Source organism: Ovis canadensis, chromosome 10, assembly GCF_042477335.2.
Source record: "Ovis canadensis isolate MfBH-ARS-UI-01 breed Bighorn chromosome 10, ARS-UI_OviCan_v2, whole genome shotgun sequence".
In the NCBI taxonomy this organism is placed as follows: Eukaryota; Metazoa; Chordata; class Mammalia; order Artiodactyla; family Bovidae; genus Ovis; species Ovis canadensis.
Window position 1 is genome coordinate 86,947,128 of NC_091254.1, and position 20,606 is coordinate 86,967,733.

At 37.9% G+C, this 20,606-nt stretch overlaps 1 protein-coding gene across 1 annotated transcript in view; it reads left to right on the forward strand.

Moving 5' to 3' along the window:
* The window catches only part of HS6ST3 (heparan sulfate 6-O-sulfotransferase 3), a 711,802-nt gene that overhangs the window by 204,748 nt on the left and 486,448 nt on the right, over positions 1 to 20,606 (forward strand). The window lies entirely within an intron of this gene.

Consider the following 20,606-nt stretch of genomic DNA (forward strand, 5'->3'; position numbering starts at 1 on the left):
ATCTGGATTAAATCATTGTTCTTGCTTCATAATGCCCTCCAATGCTGCTAGGTCCTTTTCAATTCTCCATATACCTGGCCTGTGCAAAAGTTGCTATTTTATGACTACAAAGCATGATCTTCATTCTAGTTGAGCTTATGTTTCCTCACTTTAGGAAGTGTTTGTTGTGTAATATTTGAATATACAAAATATATACAGTAAAGTGAAAGTCACTCAGTCATGTCCAGCTCTTCACGATCTCACGGACTATACTGTTCATGGAATTCTCCAGGCCAGAATACTGGATTGGTTTGCCTTTTCCTTCTCCAGGGGATCTTCCCAACCCAGGGATCGAACCTAGGTCTCCCACATTGCAGGCGAATTCTCTACCAGCTGGGCCACAGGGAAGTCCAAGAATACTGGAGTAGGTAGCCTATCCCTTCTCCAGCAGATCTTCCCAACCCAGGAATTGAACCGGGGTCTCCTGAATTGCAGGCGGATTTTTTTTTTTTTTTTTTAACCAACTGAGCTATTAGGGATATGCAGCTATCAAATATATGTAGCCTAATTATAAAAAACACCCATATATCCACCCTTTCAATTATGAACTAGAAATGACTCTCTTTTCCCTTATCTTGTCTACCTTTCCTACTCCTCCTCTGTACATCTTCTACCTCCAGAGGCGGCCAGTGTCCTAAATTGCTTGGTAATTTATATTTTTTTAATCCCATAAGTTTGAATCTTTAAACAATATACCATTTAGTTTCTTTAATTTTGTAATCTCAGAATGGATATTGTGGCACCCAACTTCTATCATCTGCTTTTTTTTTTTAAACAGAATTATATTTTAAGAAGCCTCCATGATTTGCTTCGTTTACAGCAGGGCTTTTTAAACTTTACTGTGCACACAGATCACCTGAAAGCATGCAAGCATCTGGATGGATCCCGATTCAGTACATTCATAGTGGGACCTGAACTGTGTCTTGCTAGCAGCGTCCCAGGTCTTCTTGTTCACGTTTCTGGTTTGTGTCACCCTTTGATCAACGAAGGTATAGAGGGTACGGAATATACTGAATATTCCCAATTAATAGATTGTGACTTACCCTAAAAGAAATAAGGTCAGGCACGCATGTGTGTATGTTCAGTCATGTCCAGTTCCTTGCAACCCCGTGGACTGTAGCTGCCAGGCTCTTCCGTCCAGGGATTTCCCAGGTAAGAGTACTGGAGTGGGTTATCATTTCCTACTCCAGGGAATTTTCCCGACCCAGGGATTGAACCCAGGTCTCCTGCGTTGGCAGGTGGGTTCTTTACCACTGCACCACCTGGGAAGCATACCTTCCTGAAAATATACATTTTCATTGCATTTATTTCTGCCCCCCAAATGTGATGAAAAGATGGAGATGGTGGAAAGAATTATGAGGCTGACTCCTTTTGACCTAAGAACGATGATGAGCCATGTCCTTGTCTAAAAAATGCTCAGGTAACAGTCAACCAATCTCCCCCCTTTGATTGCTTTCTTGGATGCTTTTCTATCACGGTTCCTGTAGGGAGAATTCTGGGCATATTTTGTGGAAAGCTGGGATTTTCAGGCAATGATAATGTGCGTTGGCTGTGTATGGCTTGATACACGAGGCTTCTTAAGACCAAAGGTGTGTTTTTACTTGCCAGTCATGCACTCCATCAGCAAATGAATCTTTGCCTTTGGTGAGGTCCTAATAGTATAAGATAATCAGCGGGGAAGGGAAGAGCAGGGAGCCGTTGACAGAACTTTGACTCACTCTTCAATGTGATTCAGATGAAAGATCCACAGCACTGATAGGGAAATGATTTATCATTCTTGTATTCCCCAGTGCATCAATTTCAAGGAGCAGCTGACACTTCTGATTCTCTTAAAGATATACAATTTCGCGATAGTTTTACATTCAGAGAGATTAAAAGATAGTTGTTACTTAGTGCTATTTATTCTGCTCCTGAATTCACAATGTCAGGCTGTAAAATTACAATCACCTTCCAATTTCAGAAGGGCCATTGAGCCTTTGAGAAATGGAAATGGGGCCACATATCCCATGTTACTTAATCACATGGTCTAGAATGGGGAATTGGGCTCTTTGGCTCTAATGGGTGTTTACCTTCATGAGAGACATTAGTGTTTGGAGGAAAAAGTCGTGAATTACTTCACACAATATTTACAATTATTCTAAGAATTGATGAATTTGAGAAGTATGTTGTGGTTTTGAGAGTCTCCCTAGCTTGTTCAGAGATACAAGAGTGGAAGTGTAATTAAAGACAAGGGGCTTATTTTGTTGCAAGTGACAGAAACCCATTTCACATCTAAAGCCAAAAGGGAAATGTCTGTGCTCATATGATTGGCAGATGCCTCTGGCTCTCTAGCTTCAGGCATAGGTAGATCCAGGGCTTAATCAAGTTAACAACTCTCTCTCTCTCTCTCTCTCTGTGCAACTCAGTCCTGTTTTCCTTGGTGTTGGCTTCATGCTTTTCAGGGAGTGGCCAAGCTGGCCATCTACACAGCTTGAGGTTGACGTTGTCTGCTAAATGCCAGTCTCAGAGAGTGGAATGAGCTATTTTCTAAGTAGCTGAACCACTTAGTGCTTTCCTTCTTATCCTTTATTTTATCCTCTTCTCTTCTCCTTTAACTCTTTAACTCTTAATCCTTTAACTCTTAAATCACTCTTATTTGTCAATACAATGTATTCTTATTTCCATCCTTAATTACTTCCTGTCTTTCTCTGTGTACCTAAGATAATTGGAAGTTCAGAATGTGTGAGTGGGTAGGGAAGGATAGATAGTGTATGTTGATGTAGCCATTAAAAATGCTATTATTTAATAGTTCAGTTCAGTTGCTCAGTCGTGTCGACTCTTTGCAACTCCATGAATCGCAGCACGCCAGGCCTCCCTGTCCATCACCAACTCCCGGAGTTCATTCAAACTCACGTCCATCGAGTCAGTGATGCCATCCAGCCATCTCATCCTCTGTCGTCCCCTTCTCCTCCTGACCCCAATCCCTCCCAGCATCAAAGTCTTTTCCAGTGAGTCAACTCTTCGCATGAGGTGGCCAAAGTACTGGAGTTTCAGCTTTAGCATCATTCCCTCCAAAGAAATGCCAGGGTTGATCTCCTTCAGAATGGACTGGTTGGATCTCCTTGCAGTCCAAGGGACCCTCAAAGAGTCTTCTCCAACAGCACAGTTCAAAAGCATCAATTCTTCGGCGCTCAGCCTTCTTCACAGTCCAACTCTCACATCCATACGTGACCACTGGAAAAGACCATAGCCTTGACTAGACGGACCTTTGAAAGCAAAGTAACGTCTCTGCTTTTAAATGTACTATCTGGGTTGGTCATAACTTTTCTTCCAAGGAGTAAGCGTCTTTTAATTTCATGGCTGCAGTCACCATCTGCAGTGATTTGGGAGCCCCCCAAAATAAAAGTCTGACACTGTTTCCACTGTTTCCCCATCTATTTCCCATGAAGTGATGGGACCGGATACCATTATCTTAGTTTTCTGAATGTTGAGCTTTAAGCCAACTTTTTCACTCTCCTCTTTCACTTTCATCAAGAGGCTTTTCAGTTCCTCTTCACTTTCTGCCATAAGGGTGGTGTCATCTGTATATCTGAGGTTATTGATATTTCTCCCAGCAATCTTGATTCCAGCTTGTGCTTCTTCCAGCCCAGCATTTCTCAAGATGTAGTCTGCATAGAAGTTAAATAAGCAGGGTGACAATATACAGCCTTGACGTACTCCTTTTCCTATTTGGTACCAGTTTGTTGTTCAAATGTTCACAATTAATTAAGTGAAAGAGCTGATTCCCAAATAGCCATCGACTATGATATCTTTTCTTTTTTTTTCCTTTTATTAAATTGTTATTTTTACTTTATTTTACTTTACAATACTGTATTGGTTTTGCCATACATTGACATGAATCCACCACAGGTGTACTTGCATTCCCAAACATGAACCCCCCCTCCCACCTCCCTCCCCATAACATCTCTCTGGGTCATCCCCGTGCACCAGCCCCAAGCATGCTGTATCCTGCATCAGACATAGACTGGCGATTTGATTCATGATAGTATACATGTTTTAATATCATTCTCCCAAATCATCCCACCCTCTCCCTCTCCCTCTGAGTCCAAAAGTCCGCTATACACATCTGTGTCTTTTTTGCTATCTTGCATACAGGGTCATCATTGCCATCTTTCTAAATTCCATATATATGTGTTAGTATACTGTATTGGTGTTTTTCTTTCTGGCTTACTTCACTCTGTATAATCGGCTTTTAAAACACAAGTAGAATATCTAGGTGGATAGGTATAATGATATATGTGTGCGTGCTCAGTTGCTCAGTCGTGTCTGACTCTTTGAGACCCCTTGGACTGTAGCCCACCATGAAGTCTCCAGGGAAGAATACTGGAGTGGGTTGCCATTTCCATCTCCAGGGGATCTTCCCAACCCAGGGATCAAACCCAGGTCTCTTGCTTTGCAGGTAGATTCTTTACTGTCTGAGCCACCAAGGAAGACCTGGGAAGCTATAATGATATAAAAATAACAGCAAAGATATCCAGGGCTCTAAAGAGCTAACTGATTATAGCCAAAAAGGGAAGCCTGGTGTGCTGGAGTCCATGGGGTCGCAAAGAGTCACACAACTGAGTGACTAAACCGAAGTGAACTGATAGCCAAGAAAATGCTAATTCCAAAAGTTACCTTAGTATCCGTAAGGTTTTTCTCTTGAACAGTTTATGCTTGCCAGAAAAGGTCCCTTCACTCTCTTAATGGAAGATAGGTTTGTATATTTCGCTCCATTACCCTAGGAGCTGAGTGAAGAGGAAGACTGGGAATTTTAATACTGGGTAAAGAATCTGCCTACATTGTGGGAGACCTGGGTTCGATCCCTGGGTTGGGAAGATCCCCTGGAGAAGGGAAAGGGTACCCACTCCAGTATTCTGGCCTGGAGAATTCCATGGACTGTATAGACCTTGGGGTCTCAAAGAGTCGGATGACTGAGCAACTTTCACTTTCACTATGTAAACTTTTGCTTAATACTGCTGATTTCAGGATGGTACAAGCACATGCCCCTGACGATGCCTGAGGAGAGATGGATTGTGTGCGTGCATGTGTCTTGGGGAAGAGGTGCCAGGCTGAGCTGTGCAAAGCAGGGAAAGAGATCTGGGAGAGAAATCAAATTCCCTAGCCCCCGAGGCAGCACCGCCAGGGCTAAGCTCTTCTCTGGAGGACCTCAGACCCAAAGAGGTCTTTGTTGCCAAAGCACAGCATCGTCGAAACGGACTCCAACAGTCATATTCCCTAATCCCCAATGTTTTCTCATAAAAGTAAATCAGATGCGCTTCTATATAACATCCTACAAATCCCTGTCCAATTCCTAATTAAAAACCTAAATGAATCTCTTTTATTAAGGTGTACTTCCAAATGTTTAATATCTAGGAAATAAATCCAAGTTTTTTCATTTCAAGTAGTTTCGACCATAAAAATATACAGGAGATTTTTATATAATACCATGAAATATTTGAATTTTTGGCTATTTTAAGATCCTTAAGGAGCATTATCTCCTTAGAGATATTTTAAGATCATTAAAGAACGTTATCCACATATAGCTCGATATTAAGTCATTACTTAATATCAAGCTATATGTTAAAAATAGTTTAGTGAATATTTCAAAATGGAATAATACCTAACATCAAATTTAAAGTAACATTGATGATTTATTTTATTTTCCTTTACACAAAATTTAAAAGTCAGTAGCTGAAATTCGTTACAATACTTTTTATCCTCAGTTCATACAGGGATGAATATTCCTTCTCTTCTTAATTATTTTGCCATTAATTTTGTATGTTAGATATTGACATAAAATGGCAGCAATAAACAGGTATTAGGTGTGGTGTTTTTCTGCCTTCTTAGCAGCTAACCGCTTAGAACTCAAGGCTTTAAACTTTGAAGTATCAACCTAACATCTGATAACCAGCATTCCTCATCACTACATGGATCAAATAAAAAACCTAGTGTACACAAAGGGTGAAAACAGAGCCTAGCACTTGGTAACAGAGAAGGCAATGGCAACCCACTCCAGTACTCTTGCCTGGAAAATCCCATGGATGGAGGAGCCTGGTAGGCTGCAGTCCATGGGGTCGCTAAGAGTCGGACACCACTGAGCGACTTCACTTTCATTTTTCACTTTCATACACTGGAGAAGGAAATGGCAACCCACTCCAGTGTTCTTGCCTGGAGAATCCCAGGGACGGGGGAGCCTGGTAGGGTCGCACATCTATGGGGTCGCACAGAGTTGGACATGGCTGAAGTGACTTAGCAGCAGCAGCACTTGGTAAACATTAAATAAATGTTAGTTTTTGCTATTTTTCACTGGGTTCTCAAAATGTAGTCCTTGGACCAGCAGCATCAATATCACTTAGGAGCTTATTAGAGATGCAGATTCTTAGGTGTCACCCTAGATTTACAGAATGAAAAACTCTGGGGAGTGGGACCTGCCAATCTGTATTTGTAACACAGATCTGTAATACATCCTTCCAGTAATTTTCAGCCATGCCTAAGTTTGAGGGGCTTTCCTGGTGGCTCAGATGGTAAAGAATCTGCCTGTAATGTAGGAGACCCAGGTTTGATCCCTGGGTTGGGATGATCTCCTGGAGAAGGCAACGGCTACTCAATCCAGTGTTCTTTCCCTGAGAATCCCATGGACAGGGGAGACTGCTGGGCTATAGTTCTTGGGGTTGCATAGAGTTGGACAGGATTGAACAGCTAACACTTTTGCTTTCACTTTAAGTTTGAGAACCTCTTACATCATTCTTCTCTTAACTCGATTTGTAAACTGTGTTCTTGTTGTTGATTTTAACCTTTTTGTAAGTACACACGTTTGAATTTATTCCTGTAGGGTTTACACTTTATTTTGCCTCTTAATAAGTTATTGAAAACTCTTGGATTTAAATAACTTCCATTAGTTTACCCCTGTGATTATTTAAGAAAATATATTATACTTGTGGACTATATTACTCGAAACGTTACCAGCTAGAAATCAGCAATGTAGTCTAATGTATTTTTAAAAATATGCACTATGGCCAACTATGGTTAATTTGAGGAATATAAGGATGGCTCAATATCTAGGAAACTATTATAATTTACTGCATTAATAAGTTAAAGGAGAAAAATGCATACATGCTGAGAAAAAGTTTTTGACAAATTTAGCAGTCATGCCTCATAAAAAATTAAGCAAAATAGGAATAAAGCAAAAATACTACAGTATGATAAAGATTATTTACTAAGCCTAATAAGAAACATCATCCTAAATAGTAAAACACTAAATCCACATGCACTGAAATCAGGACAGAGAGAAAAACGTCTTCTGTTGCTGCTATCACTTAATGTTGCTTTGTTAAATGCAAGATGTCAGAAAAATAAAATAATAGCTACAATGAAAAAAATGTCTTTTTGCTGAAGATATTTTTTCTAAGCCTAGAATCCCTAACATATTCTAATAAACATGACTAGAATTGATAAGGGAACTTTATAAAGAGTCTAGTTTTAAGAAAATTTATTAAAAACTTTTATACTACTAATAGCCACTTAAAAATGGAAATAGTTAAAAAAAAGAGAAGTTATTAAAGGACTTCCCTGGTGAAAAAAAAGTGGAAATAGTGAAAGTATCTCAGTCACAGGAATGACAAAAAATGTAAAGTATTTTTTTTTTTACCAGAAAGTCACATAATTTGTATGAATAAAATTATAAGGTGGTGGCTCAGACGATAAAGCATCTACCTACTGTGTGGGAGACCTGGGTTCAATCCCTGGGTCAGGAAGATCTCCTGGAGAAAGGAATGACAACCCACCCCAGTATTCTTGCCCCCGCAAAAAAAAGGGGCTCAAAGAAATATTTTAGGCTTCCCTGGTGGCTCAGAGGTTAAAGCGTCTGCCTGCAATGCGGGAGACCTGGGTTTGATCCCTGGGTTGGGAAGATCCCCTGGAGAAGGAAATGGCAACCCACTCCAGTATTCTTGCCTGGAGAATCCCATGGACGGAGGAGCTTGGCAGGCTACAGTCCATGAGGTCGCAAAGAGTTGGACACCACTGAGTGACTTCACTTTCACTGAAGTATATAAAATGGTAAAAATAAATAGGACTAATATCTTGACCATAATATATAAACCTGATGCAATTTCATTTAAAATCTCAAGTTATTTTTGGAATTTAATTTCAAAATTTAAGGTTACAAAAAATGAATATCTGAGAAAAATTAGAATGTGAAAAGGAACAATGAAGATCTGTTTTTCTTATCAGATACCAAACTATACTACAAAATAACCTTAATAAGAAATATGTGGGGTGGGAATTAATGGGGAAACTTAATATGTGATAAAGCTGAATTTTATTTCATTATGAAAAGTATGATTTATTTAATAAATTGTGCTCACATAACTGGAAATCACAATAAATGGCTACCACTACATATATAAATTAATTTCAGCTGAGTAAAATATTTAAATTTAAAAATAAAATTCTAGAACAAAATTAATAGTTTATGTAGTAATATATAGGTTGTAAAGACCTTTCTAACCAAGGCAAGAAATCTAGAAGCTCCTGAAGAGTGTTAGGGTACATAAAGATGACAAGCTTGAGTACTGCAGATGCTACAAAGGCAATACACAGACCATAGCTTGAGATGTTATTTCCAATGTATATGACAAGTGAACAATAATCATATTAATAATCAAAGAAGTCTGGCATGGTGATTCTGACGGGGTTGGTTTTGTGAGGAGCTTGAATGATCACCCCTGACTTCTCAGCATCCCTTGTGTGATCCACGTTTTGCGATATGATAGGAGCTATTACTTTGTACTATTACCTTACTCTTGGAGTGCAGGGGGATCAAATCAGTCATTCGTAAAGGAAATCAACCCTGAGTATTCATTGGAAGGACTGTTGATGAAGCCGAAGCTCCAATACTTTGGCTACCTGATGTGAATAGCAGACTTATTGGAAAAGACCCTGGTACTGGGAAAGATGGAAGGCAAAAGGAGAAGAGGGTGGCAGAGGATGAGATGGTTAGATAGCATCACCAACTCAATCGACATGAATTTCAGCAAACTCTGGGAGAGAGTGGAGACAGAGAACTCTGGCATGCTAGGGTTGCATGCATGAGGTTGCAAAGAGTTGGACTTGACTTAGTGAACAAACAACAGCAACAAACTATCTCCTGGATATGAAACAAGGAAAATCTATGCATTGGGAAAAGGTGGGGAAAATTTTCTTGGGAAGATAAAGTGTCTGATTGGGAAGTAGTTTGATAATAAACTTTTGTTTTTAATAAAAAATATTGATGATACTGACAAGTGACTAACAAATATATTTACTAAAAAATAAATTATCTGAAGAGAAACGCTTTCTTGATCTGATGATATGAAGAGGGATGGAAATATAGTTTTGTGCGGTGACTGAGTTTTCTGTTAAAGACTTAACACTGGAAAGAGAAGTGCTGCTGGCAAAACCAAAAACAAAAACAGGATTGATTTTGGAAAGCTCATCTAGGTAGGATTCCAGTCCAGTGAAATTCATATGAAATAATGATCAGATTCAGTATCTAGGAAGACGCCAACGATTATTCATGTGCTTGTTTTTGGGGGGAAGTTTTAGAAAAAAGCACATTCTTGTTCCTATGGTGGAGTATTGAGTACATATCCTTTGTCTCATTTGTCAAACTGGTATTCTGTGGAAAATTACAGTAGGCTGAAAGTTCAGTTCAGTTCAGTCACTCATTCATGTCCAACTCTTTGTGACCACATGGACTGCAGCACGCCAGGCCTCTCTGTCCATCACCAACTCCCGGAATTTACTCAAACTCATGTCCATTGGGTCGTTGATGCCATCTAACCATCTCATCCTCTGTCATCCCCTTCTCTGCCTGCCTTCAATCTTTCCCAGCATCAGGGTCTTTTCAAATGAGTTATTTCTTTGCATCAGGTGGCCAAAATATTGGAGTTTCAGCTTCAGCATCAGTCCTTCTAATGAATATTCAGGACTGATCTCCTTTAGGATGGACTGGTTGGATTTCCTTGCAGTCCAAGGGACTCTCAAGGGTCTTCTCCAACACCACAGTTCAAAAGCATCAATTTTTCAGTGCTCTGCTTTCTTTATAGTCCAACTCTCACATCCATACATGACTACTGGAAAAACCATAGCTTTGACTAGATGGACTTTTGTTGGCAAAGTAATGTCTCTGCTTTTTAATATGCTGTCTAGGTTGGTCATAACTCTTCTTCCAAGGAGCAAGCGTCTTTTAATTTCATGGCTGCAACCACCATCTACAGTGATTTTGGAGCCCAAAAAACTAAAGTCTGTCACTGTTTCCACTATCTCCCCATCTATTTGCCATGAAGTGATGGGACCAGATGCCATGATTTTAGTTTTCTGAATGTTGAGCTTTAAGCCAACTTTTTCACTCTCCTCTTTCACTTTCATCAAGAGTTTCTTTAGTTCTTCTTCACTTTCTGCCATAAGGGTGATGTCATCTGCATATCTGAGGTTATTGACGTTTCTCCCTGTAATCTTGATTCCAGCTTGTGCTTCTTCCAGCCCAGTGTTTCTCATAATGTACTCTGCATTAAGTTAAATAAGCAGGGTGACAATAAACATCCTTGATGTACTCCTTTCCTGATTTGGAACCAGTTTGTTGTTCCATGTCCCATTCTAACTGTTGCTGCCTGACCTGCATACAGATTTTTCTGAGATTATGTATGTTTAGAAAATTTTTACTTCTGAGATTGAACCTAGAAGGGTTTTGATATATGTTATAATTCTCATATCATGGTATACTTTTATTATATAACACCACTTATTTGAGAATGGTGTTCTACGCAAGTCACTTTAGGATCATTGTACCTAAAAGACAGAGGTAGTCTGATCACTTTATTTTAGCAAACTAAGTTTTGGTAAAGTAATTTTAATTTTTTTCCAATAATTCATCATGGATTGAGTTGGGGAGGGCTATGTCTCTTCAAATGTTATTTAGAAAGGCCATTTAAATGAAAAATGCTTTATTAAAGCCAAACCACTGTTCATTATTCAGGTCATTTTTTGATCTATAGAAAGAAATGGATGTATTTGAAATTCTTAATTTCAGTTATGTTTATGCTAATAGTACAAAACTATGTATACGGTACTCCAACTAAATAGTCAATGGAGTGACGAATATTTACTGAGCTTGCTGAATGTTTACTGTGGTACCATATAGGCACTGAGAGGAAGAAAAAGTCTCACTCCAAGGTGAATTCATTCTAATGCAGAATTCATCTTGGTGAGTAAATAGCAAGATTATTAGAATAACTTTAATCTTCTTCCTAATTATTAATGACAACAGAAAACCAGTTTTCTGTTTTGTTCCATTTCAAATGATTTCAAATTTTAAAATGAAAATTCTAAATTACTTAAAATGTTTCTTAGACAAAGTAATGCATGCAAAACACAGGTTGTGGCTTTTATATGCTGTATTATCATGTCCTAATTTTCAAGTCACAGATTTATTTTGCAGCTAATGGATGATGACCTTCAGTAATAATGGATCCTGCAGTTTCTCTCTAGAACTGAAAGAATGTAGAGCTATGAAGGAGGTATGAAACTATCCCCTCCAGTCAAGATGATATTAAAAATGAGAGGCAATACAGGTATTTGTGAAACAATAGCAACTTGAAATGGAGCAAGAACAACTTGTAAAATTAGAAAATAATCACATTTAATTAGGAGCTTCACAATTTACTCTATTTGGGGAATTTTATCTAACAATTATTTGACATATTTTCAGAAAACAACAGCAACTCTAATAACAAGTTTGTAAAGGGCTACCGATGGTCTTCTACTCCAGTATTGGCGCTTTTAGAGCTTGTCTATAGTTTTATGCATTATTTTTGAAGCTTAGAACAAAGGTCATTATAGATTTTAGCACTTAACCATTTGGCATATCTGACTTACCTTTTCAGGGACCCTTTCAGGTAGAGAGAGAGCATCATATTTTCATATAGTGATCTCAGGTTAACTGATTCTTAGATGACTTTTATAAAAACTTTTCATATGTCTGCACAGATACATAAACATATATAATGCATATAAGCTCGTATCAGCCACTAACACACATATATGCATATACATATTCGCTCCCCAGTCAACATGTGTACCTATTTCCAGGGTCACTATTTTGTCATTCATGTCATATTTAATGAATATTGAATGTTTTACCTTTAACAATATTATGGCAACATGATTCTCAGATATTTAGGTCACAACTGGCTCTTAAGCAGTTAAGGGTTAATTTTGATATCACCTCTGGAGAATATTGGTAATAAAAATAAACTGGAAGCTGTCCAGAAACTGCTGTTTCCATGAAGCAGAAAGGAGGAAGCTGAGATGGAAAGTGTTCACAGGAAAGTGATACCCACAGCATCTTCACTACAGATTCCCCAGATTGAGGAAAAAGGGTGATAGAGGTTATTGCTTGTCCATGCACTTCTCTTGACATTTTCAGGAGTCTTGAGGTGGCTTGGTGGGGCAGTATCTTTAAATTATAGTTCAAGACAGAAGACCTATTGTGACTTAGGGAGCCAGTAATGGGACTAGTAATATCTAGGGGAGAGACATTACCTTTCTTGGGTTTTCACAGTTGGATGGATTTGGAAATGCTGTTTTGGCATTTTGTGCTGCTTTTCTGTAGGCAAGATTCTACACAGTGCAAATTCTATACAGGGAATTACTTATATACTTACATTGTTGTAATGCGAATGGTTATTTAGGGAGCTGGTATTATGATCATTTTTTATTACTGACACAGCATTTAAGTTAGTTTCAGAATAGTTCCTATGTTTTTTGAGCCCCTTCTGTTGATATTTCAGGCAATATGTTTGCGTGTTTATATTCCTAATTTGTTATATAAAGTAATAATTCAATGTGGCTGAAGTTACTACATTTTTTGGTTCACAAGCAATATTTTAAGTTGGAAGAAAAAGAGAATGACTGTTTTCTTGCCCCAGTGGAATGAACCTAAATAGGATAAAATAGGTGGGTGAAGAAATTGGTAGCAATAGTATTCAAATTAGAGTCTGTGAAAAAAGAAGACTGCAATTATAAGCTTAGACTCATATAAAATGGCCTAAATGAGGTTGTTTTATTCTGTGACCATTTTAGGGTAATGTTACTCTTGAGATTGTTGAAAAATGTACTGTTTGTTTTAGGTTGTGAAAATATGGATGTTGATAATGAAACTGAGGTTTTATTTTTTTCTGAATGAGGGATGTGAATTTATATAAATACCACATAAGAATGAAGGCATGTGATAGAAACCCTGCCTGATAGCATTGCTCTAATTCTATATTATTTAGAATTTCCTTTGTTAGTTGGATGAATAGAATGAAACTTATTTTAAAGGAGTTCTAGCAAGAAACAAAGCAGTTGGATTTGTATAATCAATTTAAAAATAAACAGCTAGTATATGGTTAAACTAGGGCTGTGGTAACAATCACATGAGGATGATCAATGGATAGGTTTTAGTCTCCAGCTGTCTCACCAGATGGCCACAGCCGGGTACTTTGTACCTTTTAAACAGGTTACATATAATAGAATGAAAATACTTCCACTTAACCTTATTCATTTGATGATAATATCTCAAATATTTTCCTTTTTTAGTTTTAACAGGGATAATACATCTTAAGTGTTTAATAGGGTAACGCTCACCAAATTTATTTATTGTTTACCCAAAGAGAAATACTCAAGTTAAGACAGTAGAGTTTTCCTTTGCTTTTTCTCCCAGGTGTCCGTGTGATTTAGAAGTAATTGCTGAAGAGAAGCCACGTTAACATAACAACAGTTGATACTGTTGCAAATCTGTCCATTTTAAGGCCCAGGGTTGTCCCCAAGGAGTGATCCTGACCCACTGCAGATGTTGAATTCTCTTTTTAAAAAAATAGTGCTGAGCCTGATACAGATGTTCCCACATTGCCCAGTCCTTTGATTAACCTCTTATGAAGTATCTGCCTACGGAAATCTCGATTAGGATGTTCCCAGGTATCTTATTAAAAGGCTGCCAGGCTTTATTGAGCCTTGTGTTTATACTTTGTGTTCTGTGGACAGTTTTGGTGCCGAGTAAGTGGAAAATGGAAAGCATTAGCATACACTAACAAGCATGTCTGATGTTTGATGCTGAGTTGAGTTTGAAATGGGAACCGTCATGGTTTGATTCGCTGATTGTCATGAAAGAATAACTGTAGTTACACGAATAAGGGGCTTCCTTGTGGCTCAAGCTGGGAAAGAATCCACCTGCAATGTGAGAGACCCGGGTTCGATCCCTGGGTTGGGAAGATCCCCTGGAGAAGGGAAAGGCTACCCACTCTAGTATTCTGGCCTGGAGAATTCCATGGACTGTATTGTCCATGGGGTCCTAAAGAGTTGGACACAACTGAGTGACTTTCATGGGAATAAGAGGGACCCTGATTTCCCATAAACGAGGTGCTGATGAAGGACCTACTTTGCTTCATTGCCGTGCCTATGTGCTTGCTGCTGCTACTGCTGCTAAGTCACTTCAGTCGTGTCTGGCTCTGTGTGACCCCGTAGACAGCAGCCCACCAGGCTCCCCCGTCCCTGGAACTCTCCAGGCAAGAACACTGGAGTGGGTTGCCATTTCCTTCTCCAATGCATGAAAGTGAAAAGTGAAAGTAAAGTCGCTCAGTCATGTCCGACTCTTCGTGACCCCATGGACTGTGGCCTACCAGGCTCCTCTGTCCATGGGATTTTCCAGGCAAGAGTACTGGAGTGGGGTGTCATTGCCTTCTCCGGCCTATGTGCTTAGTCATGTCCATTTCTTTGCCAGCTTTTGGACTATAGCCCGCCAGGCTCCTCTGTTCAACTGAGAGACGTGTTAATAGAATTTTTTTCTGTTATCAAATTATTGGGATTGGGTTTCCAAGTGTGTATCCACACTCTAATCTAGCTCTGAGCCTTCTCTATAGGACCAACTGGCCAAAAGTAGTTCTTTAAAGTTAAGTAAAAATTTAATAAAATTCAGAATTCAGTTTCTTAGTCACGTTGGTCACATCTCAAGTACTCAGTTATCTACCTATGGCAAATGGCTATTGTATTGGTAATGTAAATATAGAATATTTCTATCATTGTAGAAAATTCTACTGAATGGCATTGTGCTGACTGTTAAACACCCGACAGACCCATATGCTTACAGAATTTCCATTTATACACTGTATCCTTAAAAAGACTTCTTCAATGGGTTTGTGATTCCTATAAATTTATAGTAGTAGAATCAAAAGTATAAAATTTTCCCAAGAGGAATGATCAGCTCCCATTTCTTTTAGCTTATTATTTCATTCCTTTGATGAGAGTTAATACTAAGAGATTTCAGAATGACTCTTTGGAACAGCTAACATTTTTAGATATTTGGACAGTCCTCAACAAGAGACTTCTGAGGTTATGGTGATCTACTTATCTTTGTGAACTACAGAACTATGCAGAGAAAACCTGGTATAAAACTCCCAGTGTTTAGAAAAGTACATTTTCCAGGCTTTTTTTTTTTTTGGTATGTTATTTAATACTTTTCTATTTACATAGCTATTAAAATGCCTGAAATTGGTGAGATCATGATCACTTTATCCTGAAATCCCTTTTTATAATCTACTTTGAGTGAATGAGTTCAAATATTTTCCAGTTTCCCAACTTTCATATCTTTCATAATATTAAATACCTTTTCAAGTTATGCAGTTTCTTTAAAATGTTTTACCAGGAACACTGTCACTTCTTGTGCTAGATCTACCCTTCTCTATATTCTGAATTGATTAGGATTTGGTTTTTTAACACAGTTAATTGAATAGTCTTGTCTCTCACCTGGGCTTCCCTTGTGGCTCAGCTGGTAAAAACTTTCCCTGCAATGTGGGAGACCTGGATTTGATCTCTGGAAGATCCCCTGGGGAAGGGAAAGGCTACCCACTCCAGTATTCTGACCTGGAGAATTCCACGGACTGTATAGTCGATGGAGTCACAAAGAGTCGGACACGACTGAGCGACTTTCACATTCACTCACCTAGTTTGTTGTACTAGCCTATAAAGTGGTTTGTTATCTCTGATTTATCCCCTCTCATGTGGATCCCCAATGATGCTCCTAGGATTGTCTTCCTAAAATGCACATTTGATCATGTGTTTTCCTGGCTTGCTGAATTAGAGTCAGAGTCCTTAGCACTTGTCCAGTGGCCTGTAACAGCCTGGCTCTCATCTGCCTTCTAACTACGTTTCCAACAAACTTTTTTTTAAAACCTTCCCTCCTATTCTAATATATTTCTAATAAATCCATCGTCTTTATAAATGTCTCCCTTTTTGCATAGGTTCTCAACCTTATCTGTATCTATTTGTTCTTTGCAATGAGTATTTTATTTTATTGTACAAATTGAGCTGGTTTTCTTGACTTCCTTCTTTTCTATATTTTCATACATTTTGCCTGTTTTCTTTTCCTTTCACTCTTCTCAGAGGAAGAAATATCTCTTCTTTTATCAAAATAACTAAGGCCAAACAGTGAATCCTTCCCCATAGACTGTAGATTAAAGTAAATGAAGGTCTTTGCTGGGCATTCAAGGTGTGTCATGATTTGGTTCAAACCTGCTCTGCAAGTGTTAGTCCTCACGGTGGTCCATGCAGATGGAATTAAGTCTCTGTGCCTTGCTTTGCTTACTACCTTGCCTTGTCTGATGCTCTTCCTTCTAAATGTCATGTTCTCTTCCCTCATCTGTAATGATTTTTAAGCATCCAGACAAAAGCTATGTCCAGATGAAGGCATTTCTGATTCTCCTAGTGTGCAGTGGCTCTCCCCTATCTGCATTCCTACAACACTTTATCATCATGTCCACTGGCGTTCATAATCTCACCTACCGGAGGGGGAGCTCCTTGGTAACAATTTATTACTGATTCAGCTTTTCTGGTTCCCCATAATGCCCACTACATAATCTGGTATTCAGTTCATGCTCAAAAACATATTTTTAGTGAATAAATGAATTGTATCAATTATTTCCAAGACCAAACATTATATTAAGTTTTATTTACAAAACTATACCTATTTTAAATGAAAATTTCTTAGAGAAACCTGCTATTTTGGCTGCTCCATTAATGAACTCTGAGTTAGGATGGGAAGATGATCAAGTTCTGGCTTTAGCTGATTGGATATGGTGTGTTTAGATTACTGAAATGCTCAAGTTTGTTGGATTTAAACATAGGGAGATATCTTGTTTTAACAGTGGTTATGTCATGAATTCTTTGGTGTGCTTAAATGCTAAGGTGTCAGAATTAATCATGAGGTAAATAGAGATATGTTTGCACTTGTATGACTGTGGTTTTGCATGTACACAGACAAAACACATGGAGCATGGTGGAAGGAAAGAAATAGAGAAATGGGAAAGACATTCAAAATATAGCTATATGTTATTAGAAAGCTTGGTATTAAGATGAGCATTAAGATGTAAATTTTCTCATTGGGTTCACTGGCAAAGAACACTAGTTCTGAGAGTGAATGCATGGGTTTGTATTTGTTCATCTCACAGGGGATTCTCTCAGGTTGGGTGCTTTGCCCTTTTTTGCACATTCTTTGAATCCAGAGCCATCTCTGATAGTCCGCTACCTAAATCAAGATAAAGCAGCACCCAAATTGTTCTATGGCGATTGCAAAACTTTTTTTTTTTTATTACTGAACTCCATTTCAACTTCATAGATATTAATTGTTCCATCACAAAGAATGAGGTTACAGGGCTTGACCTTTTTGTCTTCTTCCTATTTTAAGGGCAGGAACTAACAGCTCAGCACAAGTGAGGCTCAGTACCTGAACTTTGTTGAGGTAGCTTTCACTCCTATCAAACACTTGAAATTAAGTAGAGGTAATTTCATAGTGAAGGCAAAAAATAAAGTTTAGCAATATCTATTGGACATGGGGGGAAACAATATATCTTTACAACCTGCAAGTTCAATAGTGGTAGAGAAAAATTTAGTTTGAAATATTTAATTTTTAAAGTGAGCTCAAAATTTCAGTACACTTAATTGATTGAACTCTCCAGTTTTACTGATTGTTTCTGAATCTGTTACCCTAGAAAAATTAGAAATCCAAGATGTCATGCTTCTTTGGGCTATTTCTCATGATAGGTTAAAATCCTACTAAATTCCAAGCCTTAATTCAGATCTTGGGAAATCCAAAGACAAATAAGACAGTCTCTACTTACATGTAATTTGCAATCTATTGGCTAAGATAGCCAAGTAAAGCAACTATGAGAATATGGCGACATACTTTGGATGTAAAACTACATAAAGACAGAATGGTGTTGCGTTCATTGCTGCATTCCTTGGCATATAGTACAATGACTTACACGTGGCAGAAGCTGAATAAATCTGTGAGATATTTTGGGGGATTTTGCGGAGAAAGAACTTGGAGAAGTGATACTTGATTCAGTTTATAGAGGGCCTCCCATAGATGGTGCTACTTGAGTGAAGTCTAGAAGAATATGTAAATGTCACCATGTATAGAAAAAATGGCCACCAGATGGGACTAATTTTGAAGGACTTATCAGGATGACTGAACAGAATGGGATAACACAATAGCATGAGAAAACATGGTTGTGTTGGATGGAGTATCCACATGTGAGACAGTAGAGGCAGCAAGTCCAAATTATGGAAAGACTTGGAGGATAAGCTAGATGTTACACTTTGGTGTGAAGGCTACCAGAGGTTCGTGAAGTATCTTTAACATAGTGGCATACTTAGGTTTGCTTTGAAGAAAAAAATCACTGTGACATTGATATTGTGAAGGAAGATGGTGGTGGAAATTGGAGACCAGACAAGTAAAATGTTGTAAATTGTAATATGAAGAAATCTTACCTACAAAGGTAAAATTTCCAGATTTCCTAAATCAGTGGAACAGATAAGTTTTTCTTTCATGAAAGAAAAGCTTAGAGAAGATAAATGTGGTGTTTTTAACAAGTGGTCTTTTTCACAAGTTGCTTTATGGTGTTATAGCTTGTATAGATATATACATAGACACCTCAATATGTTCACAAAATTGTCATATTTGCTCTAGTAGGTGGTAAAACTAAAAACTATTTAATGATAATGCATAATTTAATTTCTGTGTAAAGGTTTTTAATAATAATAAAGCTATAATGACTCCAGGAGAAATATTTTTTTAGAAGACTGGACTACACTTTGCATAGATGTTGAAAAATACCAGAAATGCCATTAGATAGAACTCCTTTAAGCCTGGTGTTTTAGAAGGAGACACTTCTGTTACTATGCAGTGGTTCCCAAGTACACCTGTGATTACCATCTTATTCCAAAGGAGAAATTTTTGAAACTGAGAGAAGATCCTGTTAATTGTTATTCTGGATAATAGGTGTTAATTGAGGTAGTTCCTGGTCAAACAAAGATATATGATCATATCTAAGAACAACTCACTTAGCTGTGGAAATATATTATTTGGTATATTTGTCATTCACAATGTTAGATTTTAATCCTTCAGCAATATACATTAAACAAAACAAAATATTAAGCAACACACTATATAATTTGCCTTTACGGTAAGATGTTGATCTGAAACACTTTGGCAAGAGGAAAGGACAAAGGAAACAGAAAGTTGATTGGTTGTGTTGCACTTAAACTCTTTCAGTAATAAAATGAACCGAAAGTAACTTTTGAGCCTTATTAGACTGATGCACATGTGCAGGTTATAGATAGGTAATGTGGGAGGAGCAGAGGCCATGAAAAGGGTTCTCTCTACTTTGTGACCGTGAGACAACATATAACCTGTCTGAACCTCAGCATCCTTCTTGTCTTTCAAATGAGTGCTGAAATCCACAGCATAAGAAAATCATTTTTCAAAGTTAGGCAAAATGCCGAGTCTTTACACTAATAACAGAAATGCATGTTGGACTAGTGATAGCCTTTTAAGCTCATCAAGGTGGCAAATAGAAAGGAGAACATCACTAGACTGCACGGCAGTGCAGTATACTGATGATGGAGGTATAAACTGATAAATCTGCTCGGGAAGGAAATTTGGCAATATGTATCAGAAGTCTCAGAATTAAAAAAAAATATTTTCATGCTCTTTGATTCTGAACTCCCTTTCTAGGAATTTGCCATAGGGAAGTAATCAGAATGTCATACTGAGATTTATGCACAACAAGATCCATTGTCTAGTTATTTATACTAGCATAGCAACTGGAAAGATATGTCTAGTATTGTGGGACTGATTAAATAGCTTATAGCATATGCAGCTGATGAGAAAATGACATAGCCCTTTCAAATTATACTCTTGAAGATTATTTAAGGACATGAAAAATGCTTATGTAAAGTTGTTAAATAGATAAATGGTTCACAAAATTGGTAGTATGATAATTGCTTTGCAAGAAATTACATATAGAATATGAAAAATATGAAATTTATTTATATATATGTGAGATTTATACATAATGACTAGAAGAATAAACACCAAAATGTTAACAATAGCAACCTCAGTGTCATGGGAGTAGAGGTAACTTTTCCTTTCCTCTTTATTCCTTTCATTTAGAAATTTTTTAAAATGTTGT